At 51.6% G+C, this 10,273-nt stretch overlaps 3 non-coding genes across 3 annotated transcripts; all 3 read left to right on the forward strand.

The window, feature by feature from the left end:
- Positions 1-3,263: 3,263 nt before the first annotated feature.
- TRNAG-GCC lies at positions 3,264-3,334 on the forward strand. Its single transcript has one exon. It is a non-coding gene; the product is annotated as a tRNA-Gly (tRNA).
- Positions 3,335-7,300: 3,966 nt separating this feature from the next.
- Positions 7,301-7,371, forward strand: TRNAG-GCC. The gene has a single exon. It is a non-coding gene; the product is annotated as a tRNA-Gly (tRNA).
- A 1,431-nt stretch (positions 7,372-8,802) lies between these two features.
- TRNAG-GCC lies at positions 8,803-8,873 on the forward strand. Its single transcript has one exon. It is a non-coding gene; the product is annotated as a tRNA-Gly (tRNA).
- The last annotated feature ends 1,400 nt before the right edge of the window (positions 8,874-10,273 follow it).

The following is a 10,273-nucleotide window of genomic DNA, read 5'->3' on the forward strand; positions in this document are numbered from 1 at the left end:
TTTTCTGAACCTTTTCCAATTCCAAATATATCTTTTATGAGATGGGCTGACCACATCTGCACACAGTATTCAAGATGTGGATGTGTTTATATATATTTATATATTATTTTTTCTGTCTTATTTTCTGTCCCTTTCTTAATGATTCCCACATTCTGAGAGACATGGGGGGCCCGGTGGCAAATAGCTTTAACTGAAATCACTCAGGCTCCCCCGTCACTCCAAAATTATGATAATCAAATGCAATCACTGTAACACATGCTCTTTCGTGGCAGGAATGGTGAAAGACGTCAAACGAAAAGGGACACGAGAACATGAGCGATGAATTATGTATCGCTTGACAATAACCTTCCCCCGTAAAATCTCTGCACAACAGCATTACACCCAAACCGATAATGAAGGCACAGAACGATGCGAGACACAGAAGAGTGCCGGGCACCAAGGAGGAAAAACACATGCCACAGAGCAAGACAACACAATGAGTCATGTAAATGATGCTGCCTTTATTGCATGGTGCAATCGAAGAAGGACACCAATGCTGATGACATGACACGACACCTGGCCTTCAACTAATAAGAAGGGTTAGAATCAGGGGTGGATGCAGGATCCCAATTCAGCAGCCCTGGAGGGTTGGGGGAGGAAGTGGTGGAGGGGTCATAAGATTGGCCATTCTGGGTCAGACCAAACGTCCATCTAGCCCAGTATCCTGTCTTTCTGACAGTGGCCATGCCAAGGGCCCCAGAGGGAGCAGAACAGATCATCATCGAGTGATCCATCCCCTGTCACCCATTCCTAGCTTTTGGCAAACAGAGGCTAGGGACACTCAGAGCATGGGGTTGCCTCCCTGCCCATCTTGGCTAATAGCTGGATCTCTTCTTCCTGAATGTCTCTAACTCTTTTTGAACCCAGTTCTATGATGGCCCTTCACAACATCCCCTGGCAAGGAGTTCCACAGGTTGTGTGAAGAAATACTTCCTTTTGATTGTTTTATATCTGCTGCCTATTAATTTCATTGGTGACCCCAGCTTTTTGTGTAATGTGATGGAGTAAATAATGTTCACTTTCTCCACGCCGGTCACGATTTTATAGACCTCTGTCATATCTCCTCTTGGTTGTCTCAGTTCCCATGAGACAAGCCCCAGACTTTTAATCTCTGCTCAGCTGTTCAGGGCCGCAGGGATGGGCAGCTGACAGATGCTCCTGGTCCTACAGCGTCCCTCACCCCGCTACTACCTCTCCACCCAGCAGTTCACCTCAAGCCCTGTATATTGATGCCATGTGTAGGGGCGGTGGCACTGGTGTGGGTGCATGGCTTCCTGCCATATGATGGCAGGCTCCACCCCTGAGTTTGCCAAGGGACGTTATGAAGACGAGAAATATAAGTGGGTTCAAATATATATAAGTTCCTGGAGGATAGGTCCATCAATGGCTATTAGCCAGCTGGCCAGAGTGTCCCACAAATTTCTGTCTGCCAGATGCTGAGACTGGACAACAGGGGATGGATCAACTCAAATTCAGCCTCCATCATTTTGGGGGACCCTCTCAAATGGAGGGGGACACCCCTCGCCCCAGCCCTGACAGTTTTTAACCATTAAGTATGTCTACACTACAAAATTAGGTCAATTTTATAGACGTCAATTTTTAGAAATTGATTTTAGACAGTTGATTGCATATGTCCACACTAAGCGCATTAAGTCAGCAGAGTGCGTCCTCACTACCGTGGCTAGTGGTCGACTTACAGAGCAGTGCACTGTGGGTAGTTTATCCCACAGTTCCCGCCACCCATTGGAATTCTGGGTTAGCTCCCAATGCCTGATGGGGAAAAAACATTGTTGCGGGTGGTTTTGGGTACGTCATCAGTCACCCCTTCCTCCATGAAAGCAACGACAGACAATCGTTTCGCACCTTTTTTTCCGTGAGACGCCATACCACAGTAAGCATGGAGCCCGCGTCAGCTCACTGTCACTGCTGCTGTTGTGAGCACTGTAAAACACCTCTCACATTATCCTGGAGTATATGCAGAAACCGTGCTAAGAGATACCAGCACGAGGAGGATTTGATGAGGACAGGACACAGACATTCCTGAAAGCACAGGCTGTAGCAATTGGACATCATGGCTGCAGTGGGGCTGTTGATACAGTGGGACGCCGATTCTGGGCCAGGCAAACAAGCACAGACTGGTGGGACCGCATAGTGTTGCAGGTCTGGGATGATTCCCAGTGGCAGCTGAAACTTTTGCATGCATAAGGCCACTTTCCTGGAACTCTGTAAGTTGCTTTCCCCCACCCTGAAGTGCAGGAATACCAAGATGAGAGCTGCCCTGACAGTTGAGAAGCGAGTGGCGACAGCCCTTTGGAAGCTTGCAACTCCCAAATGCTACCGGTCAGTCGGGAATCATTTGGAGTGGGCAAGTCTACTGTGAGGGTTGCTGTGATCCAAGCAGCCAACACAATCACTAAGCTGCTGCTACCAAGGGTAGTGACTCTGGGAAATGTGCAGGTCATATTGGATGGCTTTGCTGCAATGGGATTCCCTAACTCTGGTGGGGTGATAGACAGAACCCATATCCCTATCTTGGCACTGGAGCACCTTACCAACCAGTACATAAACCGCAAGGGGTACTTCTCAATGGTGCTGCAAGCACTGGTGGATCACAAGGGATGTTTCACCAACATCAACGTGGGAGGCCGGGAAAGGTGCATGACGCTCGCAAATTTAGGAACTCCGGGCTGTTTGAGCAGCTGCAAGAAGGGACTTACTTCGCAGACTACAAAATTACTATCGAGGATGTTGAAATGCCAATAATTATCCTTGGGGACCCAGCCTACCCCTTGCTCCCATGGCTCATGAAGCCATACACAAACAGCCTGGACAGTAGTAAGGAGCAGTTCAACTATAGGCTGAGCAAGTTCAGAATGGTGGTAGAATGTGCCTTTGGATGTTTAAAAGCATGCTGGTGCTGTTTGCTGACTGGGTTAGACATCAGCGCAACCAACATTGTTATTGCTGCTTGCTGTGTGCTCCATAATACCTGTGAGAGTAAGAGGGAGATGTTTATGGTGGGATGGTGTCCCTAGCTTCTGTTTGCCAGAAGCTGGGAATGGGCAACAGAGAATGGATCACTTGATGATTACCCAGAGGAGGGGAGCATCATCAGAGGAGGCAGTGTGTTGTGTGCCCTGAAGGCAGAGCTGTGGAAGAGCTGGAGGGCGGCGGCTGTGGGAAGCTGTGTAAAGGGAAGGAGGTGGAGGCCGGCAGGGGCGGTAGCATTGGTGGTTCAGTGGTAGAATTCTCGCCTGCCACGCGGGAGGCCCGGGTTCGATTCCCGGCCAATGCAAGACGTGGAGCCTTTTGCCTGCCCCCATTTCCCGCCCGCGCCCCTTTTGCAGACCCGGGGAACGGGCCACGCGGGGCCGGGCCACAAGGAAGAGTTTGAATCTCAGAGGCTGGCTGAGTGAAGCCGGGGGCTGGCTCTTGTCTTCCCCTTTTCCTTCCTCTTCTCCTTCCTCTTCCTCACACCCTGCCCCTCTGCTCTCCCTCTACGCCTGCACTTTCTTGCTGGCTTGCTTGCTTTTAGATTTTCTCTTTTTTCTTCCTTCCTTCCTTCCTTCCTTTCCTCCCTCCTTCCTTCCTTCTTTTCCTTTGTTTCTCACTCACTCACAGTGACAGGATTGCTCCAAACCCACCTTGGCATTAATTTCAGAAAAATTCCTGGGTGGTGAAGGGGGGCAGGTTGTGTCAGGATATCGATATTACCGGTCATTATATCACATCCTGTAAAGATCTGGGGGTGGGGGTCAGTGGGGGGGACAGGACCAGATAGACCTATGAAAAGTTGTTGTTGTTTTTGGGGGGGGGGAGATGAACCAAGGGCTGGGGGGGACAAACAGCCCCCTTTTGATCTATAGCAAATGATACCCCTCCCTGCCTCCCTTGATGGCTTCACATGTCGAGACGGGTGCTTTGGAGCAATTTTGTCACTTTCATCTGCTGGATGAAAGGAGGGGAATTGACACACACACCCCTGGCAGGCTTTCCCAGGCTCACACAGCTGTGGGCTGGGGTAGGGGGGGAAATCGGGAAACTACTGCTGGAGTTCCCGGATGGGGGGTTGCAAAGATTACCTGAGGGTGTCTATGAGTAGGGTACCCAGGCTCACCCCATGGGAATAGGGCCCGGCCCTACATGAATAGCCCCTACAGAGATACCCCTCCAACTTGGGCCCACAGGTCTGTCTGTAGAAACTTGATGTGGGGCATTGGTTCCCCCCTGTATTCTCTCTAGTGGTGAAAGCTGGTGCGGTCTCCCAGTGTCGTTATCAGGAGGAATGAGAAGGCCAGGGGGACATGGGGTGGGGGGAGAAAGAAAAAGACAAAAAAGGGGGACAGTGGGAAAGAGAAAAATTTTAAAATGGGAGAGAAAGAGGAAAAAAGAAAGTGGAAAAGGTTTAGAAGAAAGAAAGAAAGAAAAGAAGACGAAAGAAATGAAAGAAGAAAGAAAGAAGAAAGAAGAAAAATATAAGAAAGAAAGAAAGAGTACTCCGGGCTGTTGGAGCAGCTGCAAGAAGAGACTTACTTCCCAGATCACAAAATTACCATTGGGGATGTTGAAATGCCAATAATTATCCTTGGGGACCTACCTATCCCAGCCTACCCCTTGCTCCCGTGGCTCATGAAGCCTTACACAGGCAGCCTGGGACAGTAGTAAGGAGCAGTTCAACTATAGCTGAGCAAGTTCAGAATGGTGATAAAATGTGCCTTGGATGTTTAAAGCGTGCTGGTGCTGTTTGCTGACTGGGTTAGACGTCAGCGCAACCAACATTGTTATTGCTGCTTGCTGTGTGCTCCATAATACCTGTGAGAGTAAGGGGGAGATGTTTATGGTGGGGTGAGAGATTGAGGCAAATCACCTGGCATCCAATTTTGAGCAGCCAGACACCAGGGCGATTAGAAGAGCATAGCTAGGCAAGCTGCGCATCAGAGAGGTTTTGAAAACCAGTTTCATGACTGGCTAGGCTACGGTGTGTTCTTCTTGATGCAAACCCACCCCCCTTGGTTGATTTTAATTCCCTGTAACAAAACCACCCTCCCTCCCGCCTTCAAATAAAATAACTATTGTTTTGAAGCCATGCATTCTCTCTTATTAATTAAAAAAAAGTGAGATAACTGACAAGATAGTCCAGGTGAGGTGGGGTGGGGTGCGGTGGGGAAGAGGGAAGGACACGGCCACATTGCTTTTTGTATCCACACTACAAATCAGACTGTTTGAATGACAGCCTTCTGTTGTTTGAGCCATCCTCTGGAGTGCACTGGCTGGGTGCCCGGAGCCTCCCCACCTGCGTTCTTGGGCATTTGGGTGAGGAGGCTATGGAACTCGGGAAGGAGGGCAGGCGGTTATACAATGGATGCAGTGGGGGTCTGTACTCCTGTTGGCTTTCCTGCAGCTCCACCAGATGCTTCATCATGTCCGTTTGCTCTCCCATTAGCCTCAGCATCGCCTCCTGCCTCTGCGCTTCATGCTCACGTAATGCTTTCCTGGCCTCTAACACTGAATGCCTCCATGCATTTGGCTGTGCCCTGTCAGTGCGGGAGGACTGCATGAGCTTGGCAAACACGGCATCGCAAGTGCGTTTTTTTTCGCCTTCTAATCTGCGATAACCTCAGGAATGGAGATGATAGCGGGAGCATAGAAACATTTGCACCTGGGGGGAGATAAAAAGGGAGAGTAAAATTTAAGGTGATACATTTCTGAGAACAAAAGGAGACTCTTTCACAGTGAATCAAGCAATTCACAGCAGATAGCACATGTGATTTAGGTACAAGGTCACAGTTTGCCTTTTATATTGAGTGCCTGCCAGTATGGTGACACATCAAACAGCTGAACAACAGAATTCAGTTTCCAGGCAGCCATGGTAAGACTCAGGGTATGCGGGGTTGGCTTCTTATGCATAACGTGTGGGAATGGTTTCAAACCGCAGCACCATCCTTTCCCATAGCAAGCAATGGGTTGGGTTTCACATTTAAAAGGAAGGGCTGCGGTTTTCAGGTGGATGTGCAGCACACACCTCCCCCCACCCCACCATGTGGCTATGCTCCGGGATGATCCCTTTTAGCCAAGCGCAAACAGCCCAGCATGAATAGTGTCCTTTTCCTGTTCCCTTACAAAAATTCCCCTATTTCAATCAGGTGACCATGAATGATATCACTCTCCTGAGGCTATCACAGAAAGACATAGACCAAAGGTTGCTTGAATGCGACCAAAACCCAGGACCATTTGCTGCCATGCTTTGTGCTGCAGAGATTCCAGACCACTTGCTACTGGCTTGGCGTGGTAAAGTGTCCTACCGTGGAGGAGAAAATAAGGCAGCCCTCCCCAGAAACCTTCTGCAAAGGCTTTCAGAGTACCTCCAGGAGAGCTTCATGGAGTGTCCCTGGAGGGTTCCCGCTCTATCCCCAGACATGTGAACAGACTTTTCCCTTAGCTGTACCAACTCTTCAGGGCAAATCAAATATTAAACTCTATTGCTTTTAAACCCTGTACTGTAGTTACAAAGGTGCACTCACCAGAGGTGTCGTCTCTGGCTTCAGGGTCGGGGATCCCGCCTTGGGAGGGTATTGGCTCCAGGGTGTTATGAAAAGGTCCTGGCTGCCGGGGAGAACGGATTCACCGCGTGCCTGCTGCTCGTTCTCCTCCTCGTCCTCTTCCTCCTCCACAAAACCCTGCTCCCTGTTGCGTGAGACTCCCCCCTTGCAGGTGTCCAGGGACAGTGGTGGGGTAGTTGAAAGTGCTGTCCAGAGCGGTGACACTGGGATAGGTCGCGGAGGCCAATACCGTCGGTTTGCTTCCGCACGACCCCAAATTCGACCCAGCAAGGTCGATTTTAGCGCTACTCCCCTGGCCGGGGAGGAGTCCAGCGGTGTATTTTAAGAGCCCTTTAGGTGGACGGCACGGGGTTGGTTGTGTGGACGCAGTCATTTAAAATCGACCTACCGCGTCTCAATTCAACCTATCCTGGTCGTAGAGAGCAGGCCACCGTGTTTGCTGTATGTAGCCCTTGCTCTGTTCCCATTTCCTGCTGCTGTGTGCCTGTCTCTGTCTCTCTGTCACACAGAGAGATAGAGAGAGAGCCCCAGAGATACCCACAGAGAGACGCTGTTCCTGGGGGGACAGCCCAGAGGAGGGGAGCATCATCAGAGGAGGCAGTGTGTTGTGTGCCCTGAAGGCAGAGCTGTGGAAGAGCTGGAGGGCGGCGGCTGTGGGAAGCTGTGTAAAGGGAAGGAGGTGGAGGCCGGCAGGGGCGGTAGCATTGGTGGTTCAGTGGTAGAATTCTCGCCTGCCACGCGGGAGGCCCGGGTTCGATTCCCGGCCAATGCAAGACGTGGAGCCTTTTGCCTGCCCCCATTTCCCGCCCGCGCCCCTTTTGCAGACCCGGGGAACGGGCCACGCGGGGCCGGGCCACAAGGAAGAGTTTGAATCTCAGAGGCTGGCTGAGTGAAGCCGGGGGCTGGCTCTTGTCTTCCCCTTTTCCTTCCTCTTCTCCTTCCTCTTCCTCACACCCTGCCCCTCTGCCTCTCCCTCTACGCCTGCACTTTCTTGCTGGCTTGCTTGCTTTTAGATTTTCTCTTTTTTCTTCCTTCCTTCCTTCCTTCCTTCCTTTCCTCCCTCCTTCCTTCCTTCTTTCCTTTGTTTCTCACTCACTCACAGTGACAGGATTGCTCCAAACCCACCTAGGCATTAATTCAGAAAAATTCCTGGGTGGTGAAGGGGGGCAGGTTGTGTCAGGATATCGATATTACCGGTCATTATATCACATCCTGTAAAGATCTGGGGGTGGGGGTCAGTGGGGGGGGACAGGACCAGATAGACCTATGAAAAGTTGTTGTTGTTTTTTTTGGGGGGGGGGAGATGAACCAAGGGCTGGGGGGGACAAACAGCCCCCTTTTGATCTATAGCAAATGATACCCCTCCCTGCCTCCCTTGGTGGCTTCAGGTGTCGAGACTGGGGTGCTCTGGAGCAATCTAGTCACTTTCATCCGCTGGATGAAAGGAGGGGAATTGACACCCCCCCCCGGCAGGCTTTCCCAGGTTCACACCGCTGGGCTGGCGTTGGGGGCTAGCGTGGGGGGAAATTGGGAAACTGCTGCTGGAGTTCCCGGGATGGGGGGTTGCAAAGATTACCTGAGGGTGTCTATGAGTAGGGTACCCAGGCTCACCCCATGGGAATAGGGCCCTGCCCTACACAAATATCCCCTACAGAGATACCCCCTCCCACTTGGGCCCACAGGGTCTGTCTGTAGAAACTTGATGTGGGGCATTGGTTCCCCCCTGTATTCTCTCTAGTGGTGAAAGCTGGTGCTGTCTCCCAGTGTCGTTATCAGGAGGAATGAGAAGGCCAGGGGGACATGGGGTGGGGGAAGAAAGAAAAAGACCCCCAACTCGTGACAAAATGCACAGGAAAAGGTCTAAAATCTCCCCTCCTGAGGAAATCTTGATTCCAATAAAGCTGATACCAGGGAAACCAGCATCCCCAGTCCAGTACAAAGATGCCCTTCCCCCCCCCCCCCGGGGAGAAGACAATAACCCCGGGGGGGAAGTGGCATTTCTGGACTAGACCCAAGCAGATGGGGCCCAGATGGCGGAAGCTGGCAGGAGCTTTGTAAAGTCAGCGGGGCAAGGGAGGAGGAGGGAGCCTGCTTGCACAACCCCAGCGTGCCCTGACACGTGTGCAAAAGAAGCAGAGATTGCACTGGGGGAGCGTTATCATAGCTGTGAAAACGGCAGGGGCTGAGGGACCTGCCGGCAGTAGCATTGGTGGTTCAGTGGTAGAATTCTCGCCTGCCACGCGGGAGGCCCGGGTTCGATTCCCGGCCAATGCAAGTGCTGACCTTTTAGGTTCCATCTTTCCCATACTTAACTTTTGCCTTCTTTCTCTATTTTCCTTCTTTTTTTCCTGGTTTCCCGTTCCTTGTTTCTTTCTTTCTTTCTTTTCCTTGTTTTTTGTCTGTCTTTCCTTCTTTCCCAGGTTTTTGTTTGGTCTTATTTCTCTTCCTTGCTTAACATTTCTTAGTTTTCTCTCCCTCTTGCTTGGCTTTTCTCCCCTCCTCCCCCGGAAACTTGGCCACCCCATTCAATCCCATAAAAGGTTGGTTCAAGGAGGAGGGTGAAAAATTGGTCTCGTTAACCCCTGAGGACAGGACAAGAAGCAGGGGGCTTAAATTGCAGCCAGGGCACTTTAGGTTGGACATTAGGGAAAACGTCCCGTCAGGGTGGTGAAGCGCTGGAATAAATTGCCGGGGGAGGTGGTGGGATCTCCATCGTTGGGGAGTTTTAAGAGCAGGTTGGACAAACACCTGTCAGGGATGGGTTAAATAACAGAATCGTAGAACCACAGAAGATCAGGGTTGGCAGGGACCTCAGGAGGTGTCTAGTCCAACCCCCCTGCTCAAAGCAGGACCAACCCCAATTAAATCATCCCAGCCAGGGCCTTAAAAACCTTAGTCCTGTTTTTTAAATACTTAGTCCCGCAATGAGGGCAGGGGGCCTGACAAGATGCCCTCTCGAGGCCCCTTCCAGTCCTATGGTTCTGTGCTTCCCCCACCAGTGCAGAGGATCCCAGGGGGATCAGTGCCCCAAGTGCAGCCAAACCCAGCGGAGGGGTATCTCTGTGGTGGGGGATACCCTTGCAGGGCAGGGCTCTGGTCCCAAGGGGGGAGGGGCCCTGCAAATAGACACCCTTACACCACCTTTGGATGTATCCATGCAGTGTGTGCCGTCCCCTCTCCACACACACACACGCGCATAAGGCTCCCGATCCCCCCAGGCCTAGCGATGGGAGTCTGGGAAAGGCCGCCCGGCCTTGTGGGTCAATTTCCCCCCTTTTGATCCAGCCTCTACAACAAAGGGAACCCAGAGGCTTGGTACTTGGAGCCCCTGGGGTGGGGAAGCGAAGCCCCTGGCCAGGTGGGGGGGCAGCTCCCCAGGGGAGACCCCCGCACACTCCCAGCCCCAGTGGGGGGAGAGTCAGTGTGGAGTCTGGGCCACAGGGTAAGGCAGCAGCTGCTCCAGGGAGTGAAGGGAAAATCTGGAGTCAGACTTGTACCAGACACAGAGTGAACACACCAACCCCCAGCACACACGCTCACACTACTTCCCCTCAGACACACACTAACACAAAACACATGCACATCCTCTCAGACACACACTAACATGAGACACACACACATTCTCAAACAGTAACACAAAACACACACATCCTCTCAGACACACACTAACACAA

Source organism: Dermochelys coriacea, chromosome 28 (assembly GCF_009764565.3).
Source record: "Dermochelys coriacea isolate rDerCor1 chromosome 28, rDerCor1.pri.v4, whole genome shotgun sequence".
Lineage (NCBI taxonomy): Eukaryota > Metazoa > Chordata > Testudines > Dermochelyidae > Dermochelys > Dermochelys coriacea.